The following is a 22124-nucleotide window of genomic DNA, read 5'->3' on the forward strand; positions in this document are numbered from 1 at the left end:
TTAGCTTTCTGGAAACATAATGTTAAAGAAGCATTTGAAGAAACATAATCAGCTAGGCAGTGATTACTTACAAAGAAGTTCTTCCAAAAATAAAGGGCAAAAGAGGAGAAACAATGAAATCAAAACGCCAGGAAGTAGGTGACCCAGATTCATCATCACAAGCTGCTGAATGTCATTCACAAAACTACCACATAAGTGAACAAAAACTACGTTAGAAGTTCACATGAGGAGTGTTGGAAGCTAATACTGGCTGCAAGGAGTAAGTGGATGCCAATAAAAGAGTGAAAAACAGACAGTATTATGGTCAGACCAGTAAGAATTAAAAATGACCTTTCCAGTGCATTAACAGCACAAGGGTCCATTTGTCAAGACTGCATTTTGGTCACTGTACAGCAATTTATTAACCTGCAACATGAAAGAACTATGCCAGCCAAATAGGTTTGATTTGCCCAAGCACACTAGGTAGTCACCTCTGATTGCCATCTGAGTTTTAAGTATCACTTATCCTAACTGCTTAGTTTACAAGTACTGTAACTTTTAATTCCAATAAAATTATATTTAAAAATAAATATGCAAGGACAAACACACAAAGAGGTGTGCACCTACACTTTCAGGACTGGTATATTACCTATTTGGAAATCACTTCAGCTATGGTTTTCCTTTGGTCCTTACAAGGCATGGCATTGACCATATATGCTTTATACCTTCAGTTTACTGTCAATAAATGAAGGGGGACTGGTATTCCTAAGACCTTTCTGCTTTTATACATTATTCATCTGCTTCATTTCCTATAAAGCTATGTAAAAAAAACCAAACAACTAAACAACCCCCAAACAAACCCAAAACACTAAATAATAAACAAAGCTAGTTGGGCCACTGTTAGGCATCTCCTTCAAACCAATGCACTCAGACTGTCTTCAAAAGGATGCTCTCTCAGCTGTGTCCCTTAAGGGTTTTGTCCTTTATCTGTCTTGGCACCTGTGTCAGTGTGGTGCTGAAATGATCACACCATTATCTCTTACTATTTTTAGACAGAAGAGAACATGTGAAGCTCTTGTGAACAAGGAGCCAGTAACTGAGGGAAGGCAGGACTACCCACTTCTGCAGTGATACACCTTTATGTCAAATTAGTGCAGTCACATGACAAAAACACACCACTAAACCAGAACTGCCTTGAACAACTCTTTGTACTAGCTCAACAAAATGTATTATAAACACAAGTACACATCATGTATTTCCTATGTAATTTCTAAACCATAATAATGAAAAATGCACAAATGGAAACTCCAAGAAAAATGTTTATAAATTTGCTATCCATTTTAATGTAGTCTTATGGCTACAGAATACAGAGAGACATTTAGAACTACCTCATACCTTGAAAAAATAAATGAAACGCTTGAAAGAATTTACTTAATTCTTTCAATTAAAACAAAACACAAGAAACAACTTTGCAGAAAGATACATTTATAGTTTTCCCTTGCTGGAATTTTAGTTGCTGCTCTTGTTCCCTTTGCTATATCACTGTAATAATTGTAAATTATTACAATGTAAATTGTAAATTTACAATTGTAAAACTGTGTAAGTGTTCTAAGCCAGATGGGGGCTTGGAACTAGACGATTTTTAAGGTCACTTCCAACCCAAATCATTCTATGGTTCTCTGATTGCAATCACCTCTCTACTGACCTGTTGATTTTGTCTTCACAAAAAATTACAGGTTTATTTTGAACTACGCTGCTAGAGTTTAAGTTGTTATTTTGATGGTCCTTTAGACATTGTTACATCATCTGACCAAGGCACAATCCTGAGTGCATTTCAAATTGAGAACTAGGTACAAAATGACCTTACCAGCCCTTGTAGTTTTACCAGCCACCACTTAGTTAAGACATAATACGCTTCAGACATATATTGTCCTATGTCCATAACACAGTAGGAAATTAGCTCTAGTAAATTTGTTGTTCTGCATTCTTCTGTTCTGTATCCACCTTCTCTTTTCCTAAATACTCCCCAAATACCATGCCTTTACAACACATAATAGCCATAATTTACTTTACAGACGGTTAGAGCAGTTTTAAACAGCTGAATAGATTTACTTTTGATACTTGCAGAGCGATTTAATCAGTTACTTGTGTTTGTTTACGGATACATTTGATTAGTGTTAGAAAAAAATCACTACCTATTAGTCTTGTCACTCCTTAGTCCAAGCAATTTTCTCTACAGTTTTATACTTAAGTTCTTTTCAGCTGTTTGAACAAAGAGAAAAGAGAACTATTAAACAATTATGATTACGCTTGGGATCTTACTGAGACAGATTAATTCTTTACAGGTTTGTGGTTGATTTGTAATGGCCTGTAACATATTGTTGATATTAAATAAGATGCAATTTAAAAACATTCTCAATGTGAAACAATAAAAATATTATAAAAATCTAGAATTCAATTATTAGATTACAAGACTTGATGATACTGGCTATCTAGTTAAACCCTAACATCTCAGTCAGAGCTAACAGTGATTATTTTATCTATTCCTACTTATTTTGTTCCACCAGAGATGAAGGGCTAAAAACCCCAAAGACCAGGCACCCTTCCCAGCGCCGGGAGTTCAACTATTCTTTAATATATATGAAAAAATAATTAAGGCTGTGTATGAAACATTTATATAGTTAAGGGAATGAAAAGAGAAACTAATCCACCCATGAGCCCAAGGAAAATACAGGCATACAAACTACTTGTCTGGCTACTCTCCTTAGGCACACAAACAGGGACAGCCCTCACGCCACCGAGAACAGCATTCAGGTGTGCTCCTCACTGACCAATGCATGTGGAGTGAATCCAGTCTGCTTTCCAGTAAAGGCATCTTATCAGTACGTCTGTGACCTGTCAACCCAGGTTCTCAATGCAGATACCAAAAATTCTTTGAAAGACAGGCTTATGGACTATGTTTAAGATGTGAAGAGCATTCACACTGTTTGGGCAAAATTAGAAAATATAATCAGTCTCATAAAAGAAATTTTGAAGGTGGAACTGAGAAGATGAAAAAGAATTAGGCAATTCTGAGCTTCTACAACATCCATTTCCCCTCTCTTCCTGTCCCCCAGTGGTGAAATGAAAGGAGAGGACCTGCAGCCTTGAGGAAGTACTTAGGACCAGGGCAGAACACCTGCACATACTGCAGCACTTGTCCAAACCTTGATGTCTAATAACCTCTTACCCCCAAACAATCAAGCAAAATACCAAAGCATTGTATGCTTAAAGAAAGGAGAACAAGAACCCACTAACTTTTGAGGAAGAAGCTGAACGATATTGTTTAATTTTGGATGTGCTAAAAATAAAAAACAGCTTATATCCATACCAGCAAGGCTACCAGAATATGACATTTCTGAAAACTACTGAAGCGTACCAAAGTATTTAAATAATACCTTGCATTCATTCTACTAGACTGTATCATCCACCTTCTCCAAATTATCTTTGGGCCTTTATTTCATGCCATATAGCAAAGTTTACCATTTTAATTACTGAAATTGATGACAAGTAGAGGAAATACTTGTTTAGCTAAGTGATAAATTAGCTGCCCTGTAAAGTCAAATTGATTAAAACGACCTGACTAAAAGCAAATGTCTGATGTGGTAATGGTCTTATAAATGTTTTGTTAAGTTTGACAGCATCATGTTATGAGGGCTCACAACTCTGCCCCTCATTTGCAGCTTATGAAGTAATCAAGCATGTTAGCTCACAGGAATGAGGACTCTCCAGAATGTGAAAACATTTTAAAGTAGATAAGGAACTGAGTATTAGGAGAATAAACACACATTGTGTTTATTTAAAGCAATGAAGTATAGATGACTTGCAAATAATCTAGAAACAGTTCCAGAGCCTGGGTTTTTTTTTCATTGGCCAAAATCTCCTGGGCTTTAAATTACTCCTCCTAAAGAAAATAAAAATAAAAATAAAAATGTCATGTTTTGTCTGAATAAAGGGTGAGCAGGAAGCAGTCCTGAGCATGACTTTTGGAACAGGAAGACCATTTGATATGTTTCAAGCTGGATAATTTTAATGGGCATTTTTGAAAATGTGATTCCAATCTGTAATATTCACTGCTTTATTATTTGCTCTGGAAGTGATTCTTACTTAGGTCACAGAGAACACCCACCTGATAGCATTGAGTTCTTCATTTGAGCCCTTTACTACCACCACCTTCATTTAAATACAGAAGACACTAGTTCAAGTGCTCCAAAAGTAAAAACAACCCAAAAAAAACCCATCAAACCCAAACACCCCCTTCTTACCCTCCAATTTAAAACTAGCTGGTGTTTCTACTCCGCCACTTCCACAGGTTGCCACCACTCACTGAAGAAACATGCCTTAGGAGGGACACTTACTAACTCAGAAGTGCACAACTTGACAAACTTCGGACAGCATAAAGCAAGTCTGTTTTCTTTTATAAAATATATCACATTATGTATCATTAAAATAGAATGATGCAAACATAAAAATGTACTGACATGGTAACGTTAACATCAGCTGGGGTCCAGAAGAAAACAAACAAGATCATGCCACTGATGGACAGGTTAACAGCCAGAGTCTGATGATCATGAAATGCAATTAATTTTGTCTCATTTAATAACATTTCCTGCATTTTAACTTATGTCTCCCTCATCTTTAATACAAAAACAGAGTTACATGGGACTTCAAATAAGTTAATTAAGTATTAAAATCAATCATGTGAAAGTCTTAATATTTAATATTGTTAGATTGTATATCAAAGTGGTTTTATTATTTATTTACTCCGAACCTTTCCAGAATACTTCATGTGGCAACAGGGGGTCTGTATCTCACAAGATAAATGCATTTACAATGCCAAATAAATTATATATAAAAGCATTTGTCTTAATACATGTCATTCAATATTAAATATCACCCATTGGTACCACCCTGAAACCCTAATCCATTTTTACCAACCACACATTTGTATTATTCAAATGTTGTCTATTAAATAGTTGTCTCAAGAGCCACAGTAAAGGAATACATACCTAAGAACAATTATCATAGGAGCTTTAAAGCACTGTCTACAGTTTTAACCCTACAACTTTCATGTCTTACCAGTATTTAAACATGCAAAGTATTAATTTAGCACTGAATTAAAATGTCAGGGATAAGAAACAACACAAGTAGCCTGGGACCATGACAATGCATTCTCTTGGTAATTCACATGACAGCTAAAACCTTTTTTTATGCTAGACGTTAAAAAAGGAAAACAAAAACAAAACCAAAAACCCACTAAAATAAAACAACTCCAACATAACAAAAAACCCCACAAAACCAAACAACCGAATGCAAAACTATAATAAATAAACACTTCATGTACTTCACACTCTGTTAATTCGGAAGATAGGAAATCTTCCACAAGTAAGTTACTTTCTTACAATTTCACACAGTTGCTGGCCTAAGATTTTCCTGAAGTTACATGATTCTGTAAGGAACAGTAATTTGACTACGGAAGGAAACTTTGAATAAAGCAGTGAGGATCGAAATCCGTATATAACGTTGACCACTAAATTCTATACCCACAGGTCCCTAGTAATCTTGTCAACAGTGTTTCCCAAGGTCTAATGCTGTGAAAAGTGAGATGTGACATTTATGGTGAAACATTTTCTGTCTTCTGCATTGAAAACAGTGACAACAAAACTACCGCATCAACCATTTTAAATTCACAGAACTACAGTTATGTATTCAGTATGGTCTAATCTCAAAGAAAAAAAAAACAAAAACACCCAACCCCCCAAAATCCAACACAACAGCCAAAGCCAGCCCCAATTTTGCAGTTTGAAGTTTCTAAAAAGAAACAAGGTCCAAACACTCAGCACAAAACTGTACTTATTTTTAATGCAGGCTTAGGTGACAGTTCCACAATGAGGCTATTAGAAGAACACAACTTTGATCTAACACTGATTTCAAACAAGAAATACCAGCAAAACCAGAAAAGAACCAAAGTCAATAGTTAAACGCAGCCCCTGCCCTGAACACCCCCTGCAGCCCCAGGATCTAGCTGCTTAGCAGCAGATGTGGAAATGTTATCTTGCTGTATTTTTACCACACTTCCCTTCAACTGAAGTAGAGAAAGGTTCCTCATAGCCAAAACAACTTGATAACAATGAAATGTGTAAATCTCCCATCATCTGATTCTGCAAAGGCTTGAGCTGCATTTGTGTATCCATCTTTAGATGGATACCATGACAAGAATCAGATGCTGCAGTCCAGAGAAGAGCAACAAGACCTACTAAAAGCCTAGAAACTATAACCTAGGACATAAGCCTGTAAGAAACAATGTTTTACTTTAATGAAAGGAAGATGGGAGAGAAGGAGAGGGCAAAATGCAGTAAGGTTTCCTATCTTTGAATCATTCAGCTATGAAGCTACTCCCTTTTCTTGGAGTAACCTAGAGGTGGTGAAAACCCTACTCACATTAAAATGATTCAAACAATTCCAAACCCACTAAATTGAAGAAATCCCTTGTTTATTTTATTTCAGAATATATTTTATCTACCTGGTTATGAAATGATTCAACATAATTTAAAGCTTTGTCCTTCCAAAGACAGTTAAGAGATAAAAGTAGTTTACTGCTGTTTAGGGTATGGAAATGACTGCTTTTAAGTATTTAAGAGTTTTACTTTCAGGAACACACAGGCTCCTTGCTATGCTACACACTTTATGTTTTAGTAATACATATGTAACTCAAAGGGCCAAAGAATGTCAAGACTGAAAGAAATCATCAAAACAGTGAACTGGAAGAAATGGCAGCTTAGCCTGCAGCCTTACCCAAAATGATAGTAACTAGCTTAGACACTAAAAGTGTATTCAATGAAGTAAGTTTCTAGGATATCACAGCTTTAAAGTAGTAAGCAATTAATACAGGATTCAGCCTTTATTCTTTCACTATTTTTAGAAAACAGTTTCCTACAGGGGTTGACGGAATTTGTATAGAAACACCAGCATGGTCATGCATGCACAGAGGCATTTACATCAAATATTTCTCTTCTGGTTTTCTCCTCTAGATACGCAGATGCTAAAGCAGCATGGTCTCATGCTGAGGTACAGAAAAAACATTAGTGTAAGCCCCATTTGCTAAGGAAAAAAGGATGATTTCACAGGCACTTACAAAGGAGGAAAGAATTTGTTTTGTATCTTACAATGAGGTTTCTACATAACATGAAGAACCATAAACCCATGTTCCCCTATGTGATCCAGTCCTGATGAGTGAATTCAATTGGGCATGACTGAGGAAGAAAACTGGGTGCAAGAAGAAGCAAAGACAAGGTGCCATTTGAAACCCAATTCAGCGCAGTGCAATGAATGCAAATTGCAAGGATTTCCCACTACTTCTGCCAATGGGAGCAATGGCTTACTTGAGTATGTCTAAAAGCTATACTCAGAAAAAGATTCAGACTACAGCTACCCCGGTAAAAAATATGCTAAAGCTTCCCATGAATGCTCCCTCTTGCACTCAAATGCTCAGTCTGAAGACATACACTATGTAAGGCACAGGATTCATGTCATGTACTGACGGCTCACATTGCTTCCCTTCAGCCTTCACTCCTCAAGCAAAGGAAAATTCCTAAGGCTTGGAAACACATGGTACAGATGAAACCTGCTAACCCTCGCAGGTAGTTGACTGCATGAAGGACTTTATACCAAAATACCACTACTGCTATGAGTAATGTTTTACTCCGGTTATTTTTTTTCAGTAGGAACATACCACTGTATCCCATGATACTAAAAAAGATGATAAGGCAGGTTCTTTTGCAGACAGTGAACTCTGTGCTCAGCAAATCCTGCTACATCTGTTTTGTTTCTGGTGTTCAGGAACTTTCAGTACTAAATCCTGCCAAGGTTATTAATATTATAAATGGGAGAAAATTTTAGCGCAATACTCATCCTTCTTTAATAATTACAGTGTTATTTGTTACAATTCAGAATCATAGAATCGTTCAGGTTGGAAGGGACCTTAGAGATCATCCAGTTCCAAAACCCCTGCCACAGGCAGGGACACCTTCCACTAGACCAGCTTGCTCCAAGCCCCGTCCAACCTGGCCTTGAACACTGCCAGGGATGAGGCAGCCACAGCTTCTCTGCGCAACCTGCGGCAGTGCCTCACCACCCTCACAGTAAATAACTTCTTCCTTATAGCCAACCTAAATCTACCCTCTTTAAGTTTAAAGCCATTGCCCCTTGTCCTGTCATTACATGCCTTTGTAAAAACTTATTTTCCTATCCCTTCCCTCCCTCATTTTTTCCATTAAAATTTTTGAGCAGCTGCATGAAATGTTCTATGCTTTCCTGTACATGCACATCAAACTGTCAAGGGAACAAGTGGTCTTGCTGAAGTCTTCAGACTCAGAGAAGCTAGGCAGGTAAGGCCACTGTAGCACAATGATTTCTATAATGCACTGTTACTTAGAGGCATTTATTCCTCCTAAAATATTTTCTGGGCAGTCCCTGCTCCTTGCCAGACCATGTAAAACATATACATAGAAGGCACTAGTACAAACAGCATGGTACATCAACCACACACTGGCTATACTGCCTCAAAACCTGAAATAGATCCAGGTCTTAAACAGCAAGTAGGAAGCAGTACTTCACAAGATTACAGAGGAACAAAAGTCTGGCTATAAAAACATATACATTTAACTCTGCAGAACTTCAAAAACATACCATAAAATTTACAGTGAGAATGAGAACCCATAGCACATTAATTCAGAAATCAGGATAACATGCAGTGTTTTAAAAGGGGAAATAGTAAGCTGCAATTTATGAGTTAAAAAGGCTTTTTTCTTTATTTTCTATTTTCTTTACTTTAAAGCCCTGGGTTTATTTTGCTTTAGAAGTGGGTTAGCACACACTATGCAGCAAGAAGCAAAGGCCTGTTTTTTCATGACATTCCTAGACAAGTGAATAGTAGAGCAAGATCTTAGGAAGACCAGGAGCAGCTGTCTGAGGGGGGATCAGTTCCCCTGAGAAAAGTATATGCTCTTCTGCTCTGGGGAATGAGAACAGAATACGCAGATTCTCCAAAGATTTTTTTATTTTAATAGGTAAAACAATAGAATGATGGCTCCTAAATACGTTAGACTTGGCTGAGTGCTCTCTCTAACGCACTAACCACAAGGACATGACTGAATCTCCCACTGTTGTCAAAATACCAAGTTCTGTCATAGGTAACCAACAAAAAAGAACTGGAATTTCCTCAAAACAGTGAACAGAGTTGAAGAACTGCACTTGAGCAACAGCTGTCATTATACTTTATAGAAAGCTTGCAATACCTTTGAGGCTAAGCTTCTAAGCCCATTTTATTAAAAAAATATAACAGATGTAAACAAGACATGGTTAGAAAGCTCCTTGATTAATTTTTCCCTATTGTTTTTAGAAAGCCTTTGCAGACAGGTTTTTTTTGTCTGTGTTTGATGGACCAGTATGACTTTTTAAAGAATATTTAACATACAGATCACGACGGCATTAACATTCTAAATCCTCCTGGACAAAAGAGCTGTTTCCACAACTCTTTTTTTTTTTTTTTAATTTCTCTGCTGTAATTCTGACCAATTTTATTATTTCCTTTCTCTCCAACCCAAGAAATACCATGAAATTTGTGAAAACGCAGCTTTCAGGGTTTGTGCTGCTGCAGACTCTATGGTCTCAAACTAGTCACATGTGAAAGCTTAGAAAAATGTTCTTTTGCTATGTTGTTGCATTTCTGGTAATAGTTGAGGCAGAGAACTGACCTAGTTCAGGTAGAGAAGTGACCTAAGAGCAGCCAGGTTATGGTCCACTTAGCGCATTAAGAAGATGAGAATTTTGAATGGGATGCAGAAGTAAATGGAAAGTAACCAAGCATATAGAATATAGGTGCGATCTGCTCCCACTTTCCTTTCTTACCTAATAGTAAGGCTGTGCATCTTGAGGCACCTAAAATTAGCAATTACTTTTTAAATTTTGGTCTGTCATGTATTATTCATCTAGCTTTCTCTCCTAAAAGGAAGACATAAGATGGCAGTAGCAGATGTTCTTAGCTTCCTGATGGAAAAGGAGGAAAGAGCTGACCGAGCGGACAGATCTTTCTTCAAAGGCGAGGTGACAGACATTGCCTAGCTGAGATGACTATTCTCTGTCAAACACATATTGTAATTCCACCTGTTGCCAGGAAGGCTTGAAGCTTAAGGATTTCTCAAGCAGGCATCAGATCCTCTGCCTACTCATCCAAACTCCTGTGCTTGGGAAGTTCTTGTTCTTTGCTGTGAAGAAAACAACCAGGGAAATCCTGCTCTGTTTTACCAGCCACATTTATAAGTAAGCTACTGAATACAACAAGCCCAGATAACTTTTAACATTATTCGCCATTTTTGGTTTAGAGGTTTTGACAGCATCTTCGCAGAAATGTAAGCCAAACCATAAAAGATTACTGAAATGAAATGCTTTAGAAAGACAGAAAATCACTCCTTCACTATGCTACTCCAAGTCCACTTTCTTTATCCTAAAGAACCCCACATAAGACTCCCCTCATCCATTCAAATAACTGAACACAGAATTTTTAACATAAAGGTTTTTTTTTCTAAAAAAAATTTCATCTAGTACATCTATACAAAATTAGCATGCTGGAAAGAATATTTCCTCACCTCCTTTAAATTCAAGGTTGCCTCTGTATTTAGTGGTGTTCTTTCACTGAACAGAAACAGTGTTTCACTGGTGACAGAAACATGAAGAAAGCAGTCTCACCCTTCCAAAGACATACACACAGTTTGGCTTTTAAAAGATAACATAGAGGACTAAAGAACACTCTAACCAAAACTGTTAGTATACTTTTTCTCAAAGCCAGCAGAAATTCTAATGAGAAATGTGCAAGAAATAACAGATTTTGGTGTTGCTGGGTTGTTTCATTCATGACTGAAGTACCATTTGAACACCAAGCTCCTTAGTCCACAGATAAAATGCTTTAAGACCTTACCCATACCCCAACATTACATGGTAAACTTTGAAACTTATTATTTCCTACAAATGGCTCCTTTCATGGATATGTGCCATGCTGTCAAAACTCTTCTTCCGATTCATACTACCAAGGGTCTTAAAGATACCATCTGAAACAACTACACTGGTCTTCATACACATCAACAGTCTTGGTGCAAATCGATGTGTGAATACTTCTCAATCATAAATACAGCAACTATTTAACTTACGACCCGTTTTCCGAATGAAAGGCAACATAGTCTGTCGTAACCATGCCAAGACTCACACCTGTATGGCACTTCTGCACAACTTAAAAACCATTTAGTAATTTTGATTCTAGTTTATATTTAGATAGTCCTCTGTATGCCATATGCATATGCAATCTACTACATCAATCAAAACAGCTCAATGTTCATGATTGATACACAAATAAATGTACTTTACCTAGAGGTCAACGTAAGTTCTGTAAGAGCACTGTATATTCTCCTATTTTTAGCTACCTCCTACAGGCATGAAGTATAAAAACTTCACAAGGTGCAAAATAACAAACTGAACCACCATTATCGAGTTTCTTCAGTTCACGCTAGCAATGCTATAATTATAATCAAGAATACACTTCACTTTTAACTCTGTTTTTTACTGTATCATTCTACCTTGTGGCCCATGGTGACCTGTGTCAGTATAATTACTAAATATGGTCATAGGGAGGAAAAGGTAAAAAAAACAAAATAAGAAAAAAGAATCAATCCTGCTACTCTGAGATCACATGTGTAAGAACTGAGGTATGGATTTTGGCTTTTTAAGACAGTGCTTTTTGCCCTTTTGCAGCCACATGATAGTCTGGGGGGATCACCATGACAGTGGATAAATTAGGGAGTCTGAATTGCTTCTTAACAAGGCCATGAATCAGCATAGTTCTGATTGGACAGAACTGTGAGACTTTCAAAACTGCACTTTCAACACATTAAGTACAATAGGTAGAATTTTTCAGAAACATTTTAGAAATGCTGAGAAATACGGTAGGTTGAAATTCATACATATCACTGTTAGCCTCACGAAAAGAGCTACAACACAAATACACTGAAAAAGGTGTGAATACTTGTCTACATAGGGTAGGAGAAAAGATTACTGATATGTTGATGATCCACTTTTGTGTTTATTTCTTTTTTTACTGGACAGCAACTTTCTTCCTTTCACAGTCATTGGACAGTATTAGGCCTAGAAGCATAGAAGTTTTCAAAAGAGCCCTATGATTTAGTCTTTCTTCAAATGTGACTGAGAAAATATACATAGCTGAAATAAAAAAGGAATGGGCACATTATATGTATGATAATTAAAGCACTGTGCAATGTAAATGCGTGAAAAATAATTTCTGAACTTGTCTTGAGAGACTACAGAAGTCTGAATTCTGGCTTGTCTAAACCTCGCATTGATTTTATCAGGTTGGATAGGCAGCCTCAGTGCTCTAATGTACAAAGGCCACTGCTCTAGATTCATGACAAGTTCTGACCTTGAGACTTTTAAATTTTATTTGCTCATTCAATTCCTCTATGTGATTATCTTAGAAACCTCTCAGTATTTCAGTCTTATGCGTATTTCCAGTAAAGATTTGGGAATGTAATATAAACATACTGCACATTACTGCAACTTGCAGGTATTCAATTAGTAAAGGGGACAGCTGCACTTGTCCACCTCACCTTCATCTCTGAAAAATAATTACTACATACCAGACGCTGTGTAATGACTTACTGAAATATGCAAATAAAATATTCAAAGGGTCCTCACTAATTTTATGACAACAAAGTCCAGAGCTATGATATTCCAAAAAAACCTAATTCTTATTTTCTTAATAATACACACATGCAATGAAACACTGAGTAAAATCTTAGCTTTCTTTACAAGAAAACAGGATCTATTTGAGTTGGAAGTCTAAATGTCAGCCCTGAACATTATAAAATTATACAGAATAAGGAGGAAAGAGGGCTGATAGTGCATATAAATATAACAGTGTATTAGGCTGCATTTAATTACCAGTTCAAACAACAACCTGATCTAACCTTTGACAAGTAAAATAAATGTTCTGAATAATTTAACCAAAGCAAACATTTGCTGTTAAATGCTGGCTAATTATAGTAAGAGTTGTACTGAGAGCAGGAAAAAACCCAAAAGAGATGGTAATTTATACACTTCTGCAATTGCTACAGCTATTCCTTGAAACCCTTGAATTTTTTTTCCATGCGGGATAGCTATTAAGTATCTACTTCAAGAAAAGAAATCTGTCTATGTGTAAGGGAAGAAGCACTGTATTAAGGATAACTAGCCTTGGTTTACAAGCACTGAAGAAATAATCTAAATACTCAAGTACGGCAACATCAGTTTCAAGAATATCCACCTTTTTTATTGTTGGTTTTCTGATATGAAAGGTCTCTGTACTGCTCTATATCACACTGGAAAAGAAGAAAGGGTAGAATAAAGATTAAGTATTTTCCAAAGTGTCAACTCAATGTCACACAAAAGCCTCATTACAGGACAGGGAGCAAAATTCAGTCATGTCCAATGCACTTCTGAAGAGTAATAAACAAATTTCAATTCTTTACTTAAATACTAGATCAACAGTTAAGGGACATAAATAAACCAGCATTCTTTAAAAAACACCCTCCCAAATTATTTAATGATGAAATAATTCCACCACTATGACTTTTTAAGAGATAGTATCTATAGCCAGATATACTCTCCACATGAAGTACTGAGGCTTCCAAAAAGCAGCTTAAGATCTCAGAGAAAATAAAATATGTGACAAGGACAAATATTCAAAGTCAGAATGCTTCCAATATCAGAAATTGAAACCATGAGAAAAAATACGCCTTCCAGTTGTAGGCTATTTTTAAAGAAATGAATGGCTTTTGCTATCTTTGGGCCAAGAATTTCACTTATTTATGCAATGAAAAGTTAGCAGATCATCAGCTGTCTACCTGCATGCCAAACAACTATGGTTCAGAAGAATCAGAAGACCATGAAAATTTCACGGACAAGAAATGTATGGTAAATGAAAGAAGCTTATAAACCCCTAATCTTGAATATATATTAATATTTGAAAGCTTTATATAAGCTGCAAAGTAAAAAGTGAAAACCATTAAAAATATTAAAACTGACTGTAAGTATGCTCCTCTCTTTTCCCAAAAGTAATTTGTGTGCAGATAAGTTCTGGCCACAAGTTTCTAAGACAAACATATTATTTTTAAGTTACCTTTTATATTTTCATAAATATTTCAACTCTCCCTGAAATTTTAAATATGTTTATAGAGACACGAATGCTAACATTCTTTGCTTCTTCTAATGGAAAAATATGAATTAAACTATTGCACACTGTATGAGAAACAATTTTTAAAAGAAACATAATAAATTGACAAAAAAAATCACCACAAATTGTCTACTTGATAACAGATTTTCTAGCGTATGGTGTAAACCAAATATTGGAAAATTGAATACGAAGGTCATTACTATTCTTGTTCCACAGCTCAGGATAAAGTCTTTAAGCAAACAAAGTAGCGAAGAATTTGACAGGATCTATGCCTGACACTGGAGAAAGTCAAGTACAGAATTAATTTTACACTGTATCTACTGCTTCACGCCAAATGGACAGTGAAATGCACTGATTTTTTTATGCTGAGACATCCATAAGAACATACTTAGATGTATTTGGACAGGACAGGGAGAAATCTTGAGCAGTCATTGGTAAATGCAACGTATCAACTCTTCCTGCTATTATACTGCACGCAAAATTTTGGCATTTAAGTATAAAACTGGAACAGATGATCTCTAGAGTTGCTATGCTTTCTGTGTTCTGCGCTTGAAATGTTACCAGGTTCAGTAAGGTACATTATGGTAATAGAAAATACCTTTACCTTTCTGTGAATTAAAAGGTAGCAAGAAATAAAACCATCCCTCTAATTCTAATTTTATCTTCTCTGACTTACGTTTTAGGTAAAGAATGAAATTAACAAACCAGTTATAGGTTGCACAGGATGATGTGAAGACTGCTGCTCGATGAGGAGCTCGCACTCAGTGCTAGCCACTCATCAGTACAATTACACTTTCCTGTCACTCCTAATTTTCCAAACTCTTATGTACTTTAAGTACATTGAACATGAAATATAATACAATATTGTAAATTTAAATAATTAAATCTGATAGAAACACTGTTAGAAACGCTAGTGTACTAAAATGCTAATATACTAAAAAAACAGCCCCAAAACTCTCTTGGCCATAGCTGACAGTAATACATATTGTTCCTGAATATCATCTTAGGCATCAGTCTGATATAGCAGGTGGTGTACCTGGAAGGGTGATTATAGTTAAACAAGTTAGTTACACACATACATGCACATAGGCTAAATTAGCTAATATCTTCAGCAAGTGAGGCCCACCTGAGTGACAATTCTTCTGAGTCCAAAAGACATTTTCAAACAGACCATTAAAGAAGAATACCATGATGCAGAAACTAGACAAGCTTCTCCCCTGACTTTCTGCATGAAATTTTAACACTTAAAACCATAAGAACTAAAGATCAAGTTAGTCCTTTGGATCCATATTTTTGTGCAATAGGTTATCAAGAAATCTGAATTTGCAATAACATAAAAAGTAGAATGGCTAAACCAACAGAAATCACAGCAGAACTATGACTGTGAGGTTCTTCTTGAACCAATCCAATGTTTCACCCTGGTCAGTCTGTTGTTATAAGCAACAATTAATTTAGTCTGCACTGGAAGTTTTCTACATATTTTAGTTTGCACATACGTGTCAGGTCTTCCTGAAGAGAATTCACTTTCGTGTAGAATGGCTTTGTGATGTGGATTAGCCTCCACAAGGGATCTAAATTGACAATAATGAATTCATTTTATATAGTAGGCTAGACTTAAATGAGAAGTGAAAGGCCAGTACCAGCAGAGTTCAGTGATCAGCCACTGTTGTTCTCTATATAATTTACTGGTTGAGTTTAATAATTACAGCATTGCCTTGACAATCTGTAGCTGCAGCATACTGCAAGGAGAGGAAGAGCAAATGCTTCTTGTGTTAATAGAAGAATTGAATTTTTTATTTAAATGCAGACCCACATAAACTGCAGATGGAGTGTTTATCTAAGAACAATGACACTGGTTTAAACTAAAATTAATTTATATCACTCAAATCCGGAAAAACATAATTTCAAGCCTTGATCTTATTAGGATACTTAATGTAATCTTATTAGAATATGAGCTTCTATATATCACAGTGTTTTATACATTGCAAATATATTTTAAAGAGCTCCAATAAACATTACTAAACAATTCACTACTGGTCGCCAAACCTAGTTTCACAGGGGCAGATTATTGGATCTGTAACCAATACAGCAGGAGAGGCAATGCCTTCACACAGGCAATATTCTTGCTGCTATACAGAACAGGCTGTCACATGAGTGTTAAGTAAGTTTCTAGGACTTTCTCATCTCTTAGCTGCCTGAGATTTAGCACAGAGCATCATGCTTTCCAAAAGGACAGAGTACCTACAGCTTCAGCGGAAGCAAATGGGGATCACAGATATTTAAAATTTCAGAAAATCAGGCCTGGTGCCATATACCAGGAAAACGCTGCCAGAAATGTCACTCACAGAATCCATGCCTGCCACTCCACAGAGATTCATATATGCTTAATGATGGCTAGCAAGTACAGAGAGCAGACCTAGCTAAGGAAAAACAACAGAAAACTAGGCAGCAGGCATGCGATGAGCACTCTGTCTGCACTCATATCCCCACTGGCAAAGTAAAAGTAAAATAGTTAAGAAACTGGTAAGGTTGATGCCAAAAATGTAAATGTTTCTAAGGACTATAGCAGACCTTAAGAGATAGTTTTTAATCTCATTTGAAACAGTTTCAATACTTCAACATTAATGTATGCACATATATATTAATGAAGCAGACATGTGAATCCCCCCGATGTCGATGTCTGTGAAGCATCTTAGCTCTTACTTCCTTCACCATCAGTCGTGTGTAAGTAACATACTGTGGCAACATATGAATAGTTCATAGCTCCAGCAATGAATGAATGAATGAACAGTGACCTAAACGCAAGCAGCAATTAAGGTTTCTGTTTCTTTACCCATCAGCTATTGCATATACTCACAGCAAACAAGTGTGTTTTTCTGACATGCACACTTGTCTGTTAATAAGTTAAGGAACTATTTCAGTCAAAAGCCTTTACGTTTTTCCCCTACACGCTTCGTTTCTTGCTACATGCATTGGAGTTTTACTCTGATAGAGATGTTGATGACAAGCCAAAGAAACGGAAAGATGCTGCCAGGGATTAAGGTAAAGAACACTACAATACTTTGCAGAAGCACAAAGGGTCTGCTGATGTTTCCCTGCACTTGGAAATCTTAAGTGCGAGCTTTCTGAAAAGCACAATGAGAGCTTCCAGGTAGCACTTCTATTTGATTTTAGTAAACAGTCATACATCCCGTGCAAGACTTTCATGTACTACAATAAAGTAGCAGCAAAACTTCCAACATTCTGAACAGCAACAAGCCTGAAATAATTACAATATGCTGGGGTTTATTTATTTCCTGATTTTTTTTCCTGAGGAGGGTGTGTTGGGTCTTTTTTTTTTTTTTCTGTTGTTCAGTTTGTATTTTTTATATGTGATGGGAGAAGAAGACCAACAAAAAACACACAAAGAGCCATGCCTGTTCTTTTTCACAGGTTCAGTTAAAAAAAATTCTACTAATAATCTATAATTCTACTAATAATCTACTGCACAATATCAATACAGTAGTTGTGTGTTCAGAGATAAATTACATTATAATTCACTCCAGTGAAACTAAATTCCAGTTGCAGAATTTTGTTACAGGAACGATCTGTAAGAGCAATTGCTGGCCCTGAAGGGACCAGCAGGTACAATTCTATGTAAAAGTAGTTCAAAAAAATACTTTTCCATCTGTAACCAGAACGACTGACACAATCATATCTGTCAATGAAAACTCTACATACATTTCTCAAACCTTTATCTCAGTTTAGAACCTGGATCCATTTTCTCTATTATCTACACTATATGGCTCAAAATTCTCAGCCCCTGTTATTATGGCAAAAAGTGATCCCTGCAAAAATAAACTGAAGAAAATTTAGACAACCCAGACCAAAGAAAAGAAACAGATCCTAGGAGCTGTTAGTAGATTAAATGAGCATTACACTAACGCATTTGTCTTTGTAGAAAGTACAGAAAAACAGAAAGCTATCTCCTTGAGATAAGTAGGTTTTTTGTTCTCTTCTATATTTAGCTTTTTAGATACAACAGTGTAATTTTATTTTATTCTTTTAAAATCAAATAATTGATGTGGATAATTGGTCAAGGGAACTAAGAGTCTACTAAAAGTGCAAAGTGGATGGCTGGCTCCAGTATGCTTGAAGCCTGCATCATGCTGCTTTGTGATTTTTAAAGCCAAAATTTGTAGAGAACTTGTATTCAATAACTAATGTTTAATACTTTAATAAACTCTTTACATTACAAGGTGTCTGCTACAGAAATGAACAATCCTCATCACTGAATATTGAGATCAGCTCTGTCCCTGTGCTAATTTATTATACATTACTATATAGGTAGAATACCACAGTTGCAGGATAAATGATGCTACTCCTTTTGTTACAAGAGAATTTTAATATAAGGGAAAACAAGAAGAGAAGAGGTTGCAAGATCTTATCTCTCAGAACATAAAATTAAGTCTTTCACAAATTAAGATAATCATTATCAGAAACCACTTGTTAGAAACAATAATTTAATTTCCCTGAACTCAAACCCTACAATATTCAGCTAACACTGAAGAAACTGGAAAGTAAAATGATTCATAAACTGCCAAAGAGCAGTATCGGTGGAAACAGAATTTGTTCTCAGTGTCAGAAGCAAAAGTAACAAAACAGTAAAATGAAAACTCATATTTTAAAATGCAGGTAACATTGATAAAGATTTGATTGAGAATTAATGTAATACTGGGCAAAGAAAAGGCTAGCTGATTGGCCTGACAACAGCAGAACAATTCTGAAACTGCAGATTCAGCTGGTCCCTACTGCTACTTTACCAAAGCACATGACGGGATATACCTACGTAGGAAGAGGAAAGAATGGTGAAGCCGTGGAAAGAAATAGTGAGTTAATTTTAAATCATAATGGGTAAACTTCTCCAGGGTGTGTAATACCCTCCTAGACATACAAGAGCTGCTCTGCAGCACCATTTCCTGGATGCTTGGAATCAGATTATCAGTTTTGCTGTAGATTTACAAGGCATTAAGATAACTTTAGACTTCCTTCCTCCTTTCCCTCTTTGCCCTTCCCAAATATTAATCTGACCTTAATGCTTGAAAATGATATACATCAGAAATTTAAAATCATGTAGCAGAGAATATAGGAAAGCCACCAATTCAGATTTTAACTTTCATAAATAATGATCTATTCCTATTCTTCTTCATTTTAGGACTTTATTGCATGTATTCATATATTATTTTTCAACCTTGCCAGAGCTGAGAGGTTCAATGGACAGTGACAGACCATTGAAGAAGATGAGTTTTTTTTCAAAGCCAACAGAGTTGTAGACCAATTTTGGACATAATTTGGCAAGTGTTACTGTACTAAGGAAGCAATTTTTCCAGGTTCACATGTACCAAGTGCAGTGTGCATTATAGAGCTCTTCAAAAAGCAGCATTAATATAAGACTGAATATACCTTGTTCATGTAATTATCTACTTAATTCAACATGCCTGAAGACATTCACATGCAACTAAAAAGGTAAAAACTCACAGAAAGCAAAATCTCTACTGTATGATGCTCTTGGATAGCTTACGCTAATATTTCTTTCGTAAACCCCCATCCAGGAACATTATTCAAAGAAAGGAACTCACACATCACATACCCATCAGGCTTGAGAGTCTCGCATTGCTATCTACAAAAATTATGAAAAAGTAATCAGAAATTTCATGGACAATGTACAAACTTATTAATATGATCTGTTTTAATAGGTGCCAGCAAAAACATCTTATTAGTTCTACAATTAAATGATTCAGAAACCATCCACACTATCTGCCTTTTAACAGTTCCAATCAGTAGCAGATCTAGGTGTAATCAACAGCAGCAGGGGGCTTTAGGAAGCAAAACAAAACAAAAACAGTAGGGATCTTTACTTGTTCACAGTAATTGATACAAGGAGATGTTATATGTTGCTGCAAGTTAGCCCAAGATACTGAAAAGCTACATGAAAATTCCCTATTACCTACAACCCCCATTTCAATATAGCAACAGCAATACAATAAGCTTTTATAAAATGGAGTATTTAAAGTTTACTGAATTCCTTGCTGCTCTAGAAGATCTTCTTTATCTCTTCTTTTGCCCCCCTCCATTTTACATTTTTTGTAACAAGATCAATATTTGGGTTACCATATATTCAGCACCCATGGATGTCACCCCTTAAATTTGTGAGTGGGCTGCACAAGTGATATAAAGCCCCTCTTCTGTAGGAGTTGAGCACATGGTCTGAACAGCACTTTTAGCCCCTGCTATGCATGGTAGCGAAACTATGTTTCCCATATGTTAGTGCTGACAGGCTGACTGATATAAATTCAACTCAAAGAAACTTACACACAAGTTATTTTTACGCTTTTTAATCCTTTTTTTTTATCTATTAACAGTGTCCCAGATATAAGAAAGGAATACATTAAAGAGAAATTGGTAAGTGGTGCAATAATTTATGCACCCTTTGAGTGCTAGGACATCTGCATAAAACGAGGCCATCGCCTTTTTGATGTCAAGGATCTTGGGATAGTTCCAAATTGTAAGTATTTAAATCCTAAGCTTTTAAATTCCCATTGATTTTAACACAAGCGTGAAGAGATAAGCATCCAAGTATGTTTTTGGCTCTGCCCTTGCTACCAGCTCTGAAAAAGATTGCATCTAGTCACAGTCAGGCAGCACTCATAAAGGACAGCCCGTGAGCATCTTACAGTGAAAGCCTATGCTGTCACATCTGTAACATTCCTGACCTTACTAATTTAAAGCAAACTTGCATAAAAAGAGCAATCACTCTTGTGGACTAAGGCACAAGCAGAGCCAAGGAAATGACACACTCCCACCACCCCATTTCCTCTGTAGAATCAGAGAAATCAGCAAGCAGTCTATAGTTTCCTTTCTTGGTGGCCAGGGAAAGACACAAGAAGTTCAAGATGATTCATTAAATGACCACTAAAGGAGTATCAGAAAGTCTTACAGCTGTGCTTGAGCCATGGTAGCCTCTCAAAGTGCAGAAGTTTGAAATTACATAAATACATCTAATTATCTGCTTACCATATGGATAATGTTATTCTTTTTAATATTTTAATAAGCCTTGCAGCAAAGCTGACATCTTTTAGCACACAGCTTAATCAGAAATACAAGAGCAGAACACACTGGGGTCAAGCCATGATGAAAAAAGCATCAAGTGGAACCATCACCATGCTTTTGTAGCAGTACAGCAATTCACTCCTAGAAGCTGCCAGTGGTGGCTAAAACACCACCTATCTCACATCTGTCCTCAAAAGAGGACATTTTCCACAGAAACTGCTTGTTATTCAGTGGAAGAGCATCCGCTGAGCCAGCTAAGATGCAGTTACATGAGCACAATAAACTCCAGAATCAACTTTCTTGCACCCGTGGGCGATGAGAAGCAGTTGTTGTATGTAGAGGTAAAGAGGGGGATTTTTCACCAAACGCTAGATTAGAACAGGTAACTATCAGGGACTGCTGGTGTGGCATGTTCATGGGTGGTGAGTTTGGGTGAGTCAGAGCATGTATGAGGTAAATTCACTTAATTCTTCATCTTGCTATCTCACAGACTATATCTGGTTGAAAGCTCCTTAGAGAAGTTTTTAAAGAACAGATTTCAGACACCTGTATTAAGGATAGCAAGGTTGACCAAAACCAATGGATTAATTTCAGTCAAAAAACCTTTAAAGGTAGTTAAAGAAAAGATTCAAAGCTAGGACACAGATACTCCATTATATCTAACCATTTCCAAAATGAGTAATCTGCCAATCACTCTAATAAAACCAGTTCTGTACCTAATTAATTGTTTTCCAACACCAAA

General features: G+C 36.3%; 1 protein-coding gene across 5 annotated transcripts in view; it reads right to left on the reverse strand.

Moving 5' to 3' along the window:
* The window catches only part of TBC1D5 (TBC1 domain family member 5), a 257561-nt gene that overhangs the window by 197134 nt on the left and 38303 nt on the right, over nt 1-22124 (reverse strand). The window lies entirely within an intron of this gene.

The sequence above is a fragment of the Pezoporus occidentalis genome, unplaced genomic scaffold (assembly GCF_034315485.1).
Source record: "Pezoporus occidentalis ecotype Australia unplaced genomic scaffold, CSIRO_AGI_Poc_V1 ctg75, whole genome shotgun sequence".
Taxonomy (NCBI): domain Eukaryota; kingdom Metazoa; phylum Chordata; class Aves; order Psittaciformes; family Psittacidae; genus Pezoporus; species Pezoporus occidentalis.